This window comes from Mustela nigripes, chromosome 3 (genome assembly GCF_022355385.1).
Source record: "Mustela nigripes isolate SB6536 chromosome 3, MUSNIG.SB6536, whole genome shotgun sequence".
NCBI lineage: Eukaryota > Metazoa > Chordata > Mammalia > Carnivora > Mustelidae > Mustela > Mustela nigripes.
The window spans coordinates 40,907,799-40,914,403 of record NC_081559.1 but is presented as its reverse complement, the minus strand read 5'-3'; the positions used below and the strand labels follow the sequence as shown (position 1 = coordinate 40,914,403).

Here is a 6,605-nt window from a genome sequence, read left to right as displayed (position 1 = left end):
TTCTTTTGTGTGCTAAAGTGTATCCATGAAAAATACAGAACAAATGTCTTCCTAGATAGGGAAATGTCAAAAGCCTTCCTTTTAAATGGAAAAAATGAGTGTGGAACACCCTACCACTGCTTTTGTTAACACTGTTAGTCAAGGGGAGCAGATGGTCTCTACATCAAGGTCAGTGTTTTGGCCATCCCAGGTGACAGGGTACCCTAAATTCTGAATCATGTCTTGCCTTCTCACTAAAAGTGGCCCTGGGGCTACCTTCATGGGAGAGTAAGCATGTAACATGTAGGGGGGGTCTCACAGGCAAAGGAAAAGCTCTTGCACTAAGTGGATCTTAAAGGATAGGGAGACAAGAATAAATATGCATTGTGATCACAGCCTCCACGATTGGTTATTTAAAATAACAGTTATGGGCACAAAAGTCAATAGCTCATTACTGAACTCAAAACCCAGGCAGAAAATATTAAGCAGACAGCTTCTATTTACAGTAGCAATAGAAGCAGAATAATTAGGAATAAGATAAATAAAAAGGTACAAGATTTATATGAAGAAAATGATATATAATCTCTGCTGATGCATATTCAGACAAAAACATGTTAAAAAGAGAGAGAGATGGGGCACCTGGGTGGCTCAGTGGATTAGGCCTCTGCCTTCTGCTCAGGTCATGATATCAGGGTCCTGGGATCGAGCCCCATATGAGGCTCTCTGCTCAGCGGGGAGCCTGCTTCCCTTCCCCTCTCTCTGCCTGCCTCTCTGCCTATTTGTGATCTCTCTCTCTCTCTCTCTCTCTCTGTGTGTCAAATAAATAAATAAAATCTTTTTTACAAAAAGAGAGAGAGAGAGACTGGTTGGCTCAGTGGGTGGAACGCGTGACTCTTGATTTTGGGGCTATGGGTTCGAATGCCATGTTGGGAGTAGAGATCACTAAGAAATAAAATAAAATAAAAAATATATATATAATATAATATAATTGACACAGAGCAGAAACCCAACATTATTTTAAAATGTTATTTATTCTCACCTACGTTAGATAGGACCCAACTTATAGCCCAAGAGAATTTTTGAAACTTGGCCAAATAATTTTAGGTTTTATTGGTAGGGAAAAAGAAATATGGAATAGCCAGGACATTGCTGGAAAAGAAAAATTATAAAAGGAATATATTTCTTTATCAGATGAATTATAACATGAATTATGAAGCTAAAATTCATTCCTTCTACAAAATATATTGAGTGCCTTCTCTGAGCAAGATGCAACTGAAGATGTGGGTAAGCTCTGGGCAGAAGCAGGAAGCATTGTGAGAGCTTCTCCAGTGCTCAGCTTCCCGTATAGTGACCCAGAAGGTGCTGGCTCCCCACGAAGAGGCAGCTGCAGAACACAGAAGAGCCAGCATCAGCTCCTCAGCCACCTGGGCCATGGCGAGCCTTCCAACAAGCAAGGTAGGGACTGCACCATCTTTTTGGAATTGACCTCCAAGTCAGCATGGCTTTGACTGCATACTGCAAGCAAACCACATGGGACCCAGACTACAGTGGGAGGGGAATCAGGTTCTCCTTGAGGCAGAGCAGAGGCTGGGTTCTTGCAGATCCTGGCACAGCTTCAGTACAGTGTTCTACTTTCCCTTATTTTTGTAGAGCTCCCCTTTAGCATGGCGACTCTTTTGTTGCATCAGAAAATCAAAGGACTGAGAGAGATGGAACTCTTGCTTTCAGCTTTGTGGTGCCTATACCTGGAACAAGACACATGTCCCCCTTCTCTGTGATGCTTACACCCTAATGGTTCAGGTAATTACTCTGTGGTCTATTGATAACGTTGGCTCCCTGACAGAGAAGACTTCATGCACATTGCCTGGCACACATCTCCTGAAATGCCATCTTGCGTGAAAAAATGTGTAATGACGTGCTCAGGTAGAGTGAGTGTTTGGCATGGATCTTAATGAATCAGACTCACTCAATCAGATTATATTCATGTTGATTAGGACTCATCACACACGTTTAGGATAATGGCCATGACAATGGGGATAAAAATGCCAGAAGGTAGAGTCTCTGAAAGACTTTAGGCAAAGAGTATCTTGAGATGGTTATATGTTCAGAGGCAGTTGAAAAAAATGCCTTCCCATGATGGCATCTTTCAAAACTGTAGTCCGCTATTGCAGTTAGGATATTGGCATTGATGTGGTCAAGATATAGGACGTTTCATCCCTATAAGGAGCCTGTCATGTTGCTTTTCTATAGCCACACCTGCTTCTTTCCAACTCCTAACTTCTCATCTGTTTTCCATTTCTGTGATTTTGTCATCTTAAGAATGTTATATAAATGGAATCCAGTATATAACATTTTTTCACTCAGAATTTTCTGGAGTTTCTTCCAGGTTATTTGATTCTCAATAACTCATCCCTTTTCATCACTGGTAGTGTTCCATGGTGGAGTGTAACTCCAAGGTATGGGAGTACCTCCAGGGTATGGGCACATCTCCCTGCATGGTATAAATGCATCTCCCTCCAGGGTATGGGTGCAACTACCTCCAAGGTATGGGTGGTCCTCCCTCCAGGGTATGGGTGCACCTCGCTCCTGGGTATAGTTGCATTGCACTTGTGCAACAATCCACCCGTTGCAGGATATCTGGGCTGCTCCCAGTCTTTCGCTATTATGAGTAAAGCTGTTAGGAATGTTTGTGTACAGGTTTGTGCATGAATATACACTTTCATTTCTTTGAAATGAATGCCCATTGGCAAAGGGTTTTTAACCCTCAAAAAAGCTGGTGGGGAGAGAATTGTTTCATAGTGCCTGAAAACTGGGAGAAATGGCTTCTGAGAAAAAGAAGGCAAGAGCAGGAAGAACTGAGCAATGTGCCAGCTTCCTTCTTCATGTTGTAGCAGGTGCACAAAGATGCAAATTGTTGAGTTGGTTTGTATTCCACAGTCTGCACGTTAGTGGTCACCTCATCGGTGCAGATGCAAAGAGCATAAAAATGCTGGAGAAGTGGAAATACAATCTGTGAAAACCCTACTTTAAAGATTAATTTTAAAATCCCAAACTGAGAGCCCTGGGGACACTACCTCACTGTGTTAGGGAGCCTGAAAGGAGACTGTGGGTTGATGTCCAGCCCCCCTGCTGGGAAGAACCCTCCAGGCATTAACAAAGGTAGTGATGGAAATCAGGGGTCTCTCTAGACACTGGGTCACAGCGACTATGTAGCACCATACAGCTCTCCAAGAAGGGGGCACCCTCTGCATATACATTTATTTTATTTATTGAAAAGCAAAAGAAACTTCAGGAAAATTTTATTTTCTATTAATTACGCAGACTGAGGATTACAAAAAGACAAGTATAGGACCAGCATGCAAATCAAAAGCTAAATAAAAACTTACATCAAAGGCAATCAACAGAGATTCATTTCCAACAGAAAATCACATCCATTTATGTGGAAGAAAATTTTGAAAAATCAGAACACAGAATACGAAGTAAAGAAGTGAGAAGATGATAGACAAGGTAACAGACATGGAAGAATTTTAACTGAAAACCAATCTAATAATATTCCCACAAAGGAAAAAAAGAATAAATGGAGCAAAAGCGGTATTTGAATATAGGAAGAATAATTTTAAACCAACATTTCAGACCTAATAAGACTCAAATATGAAGAGCGAGTTGGCCACACGAACTTAACAAATTTAATTACAAGTTGGTAACACCCAGACTTATCTGAACTACATTTTTAAAAGTCAAAGGTCATAAAAGAATTTTATAAGTATTCAGGGAGGAGAAATAAAAAAACCAAATGGGTAATGTGTTGCCTTCAAAAAATAAAAATCAGTGCTCGCTTCGGCAGCACATATACTAAAATTGGAACGATACAGAGAAGATTAGCATGGCCCCTGCGCAAGGATGACACGCAAATTCGTGAAGCGTTCCATATTTAAAAAAAAAAATAAATTAAAAAAAAAATAAAAATCAGATGAACTATAGACTTCTGTGCCAGTTCAAGCTAAGAAAATTAATTTGGTTTGGAAAAACAAAAATAACAACAACAGTAAGATGTGACCCTTAATCATTTTTTGTCTGGAGAATTTGTGATTGACATTTGCAAGCAGGAAACTAAAAAACATTCTTCATGCATATCCTTTCCTGTGATGCAGCAACATAATGCTTTTCCTAATAAATAATAACTTGTAAATGTTCTTAAGATCCCAGACACAGAATCATATTTAAGTATGGTGAAGTTTTGTTGAAAGTAATTGGGTAGGTGATAAGAATTAAAATTTGTTCAATTTAATTAATTAATCAATTAAATTAATTAATTAATTAAAATCTGTATAGATAAGTCACAGTAATTCTTTTAAATTTGCATGTGAATTTGAAATCATAACAAATAGTAAATACAAATAATAATAAAAAACTAATCATAAAAATGTAAATAATGATGTGATGTGGTTTATGATCTCAGATAAAATCACAGGAGACTGGGTAGTATTGGAGTAATAAGTCAATGCTTAAGGATCTTCATCTCCTGTGAAAGAAAGGAAAATGTGCTTGGTTTCTTTTTCAGCATGAAAATACCTAAACTTAGGTTCAAGACCTTTTTGCAAAGCTATAAAGTAAGGGCTCGTGAAACTAAAATCAGATTTTAAACTTCTAGCTTGCTGAAGAAGTGAAAGCAGACAGAACAGTGTAACAAAAGATGGAGAAAAATTGAGAAGGAAGAGCAAGAACATATAACCAAGCTTAGAGAAGACCCAGCAAAAATATTATGGTAGTAAAAGGGCTTTTGTTCTCTTATTGAATAGCATGATTTTTTATTAGATCATTAAAACTTCATTAACTAGCTTTCTATTAAAAAAAATCCACTTAAGAGAAACAGAAGGTTAAACATAAAATAAACTCTAGAACCGAACTGGTAATAACAGAATAATATAATTTTTAAAAGGTAGGTATGACGACATTAATATCAGACAAAGAGTTTTAGGCAGGACCTGAGGTCATTTTATGTGTAGAGTGAAGAGCCATTCTTGGTTCAGCTACATCACAAACTAGGTATGTACGCCCTGAATGCCTTGTGCGGAAATTCAGCAAAATAAACCGATTTTTTTCTAAAAGTCACAATTGTGTAGAAGACTTTGCATGGCTCTAAAAAGCTGTCAGCATGTTCTGGAAAACAAAGAGCATATCTGAACCATGAAAAGACTGAAGGGAAATGATAGATACCACACGTGGTGCTCTAAACAGTTTCAAAAAAGTAAATAATAGTTTTATAAGCACGAAGCTTTTCCAGAGGAGGCTCAGGCAAAGGGCCATGGACATCCTCCTTCTCTTTGGGCTGATTAACCACAAAATTTCTTTGGTGGTGGCCCTTCTCCGAGGTTTACATGCAGAACCCATGGATGGCCCACTACCCTGGGACATAATCGGGGTCCCCTGTATCTGTTTTGGTAACAGCTCCAGAGGCATGCAAAAAATCCCTTCTGCTGGTGTAATTACTGTCTCTTTAACTCTTTATGTGATTAGTCAGCCTTTATTAAAGCTACGGGGTGTTTGACCCTGGGCTGAAAACATGCTCTATCCATCTTATTTAACAAACCCGTCATGACTCCAGAGCCATGAAGATGCGCTCTCATTTTCATCTCAAAGTGTTCCGACATTATCTTTATTTTTTTTTTTTTAAAGATTCTACGTATTTATCTGACATGGAGAGAGCGAGTGAGAGTGCACAATCGGGAGGGAGAAGCAGATTCCCCACTGAGCAGGGAGCACGCCACAGGAATTGATCCCAGGACTCTGGGATCATGACCTGAGCAGAAGGCAGACGCTGGACAGACTGAGCCACCCAGGCACCTGGACATTATCTTTCACATACGGAACAGCGAAGCATCTGGAAGTGATTTTTTAGGGATGCTCTAAGAGAAGCATCAGGATTAATTTTTTCTATCAAAATTTACTGAAAATTTTATTAATCTCCCAACTCCCTTGCCTGTCATGTCACCTTTATCATAAATTAAATGATTGTGCATGTGTGGTCTGTTTCTGTATTTCATTCCACTCCATCGCCTGTCTGTCCATCCTCTCTCTTGTCAATATGCCATCCTTCTGTTTATGGCTCTGTAGGTGAGGAGAGCTGGTGACCAGGCACCCAATTCTTTCCCTCAGGATTGCCGTGGCTGTTCTCGGTGAAGGGCACTCCTGACAGGGCCTTAGGCAGTGTGTCACAAAGGCCTTAGGGGACGTTAAGGAAGAAAGGGATTTGCACACGTCTGAATTGTTAAAAGTTGGCTTTGGTCACAGTCCAAGTGTGGTCGGGACAGGTGGGCAGCTTTTGCAGCAGCCCGTGCATGTTGGGAGAGCAGCTGAGGGGAGAATATGTGATGAGAAGTCCTAGGGCCAACCAACCCCTCCCCAGACCCCATGCTCCCCATCTCAGCTCCACTGCCTTTCCTGGCCCCTTTCTCTTCCATGTTCCTCCCTGCCCCAGGACCTTTACACATGTGTGTCTATCTGCCCAAAAGCCTCTACCTGTTCCCCTTGGTCTTATTCCCTCCTCCTGGTCTTCCATCTCTGCTCACATGACTTTTCTGCAGAAAGCCCTCCTCCAGGATGATAACGAATGAGACTGGCAACAA

The 6,605-nt window shown here is 40.3% G+C and overlaps 1 long non-coding RNA gene and 1 other non-coding gene across 2 annotated transcripts; both read left to right on the top strand.

Annotated features, from left to right (window-relative positions):
• The first annotated feature begins 1,280 nt into the window (after positions 1 to 1,280).
• On the top strand, positions 1,281 to 5,982 carry LOC132012932 (uncharacterized). The gene is made up of 3 exons (XR_009402816.1): positions 1,281 to 1,434; positions 1,630 to 1,779; positions 5,656 to 5,982. It is a non-coding gene; the product is annotated as an uncharacterized LOC132012932 (long non-coding RNA).
• On the top strand, positions 3,808 to 3,914 carry LOC132014687 (U6 spliceosomal RNA). Its single transcript, XR_009403342.1, has one exon. It is a non-coding gene; the product is annotated as a U6 spliceosomal RNA (small nuclear RNA).
• Positions 5,983 to 6,605: the final 623 nt, after the last annotated feature.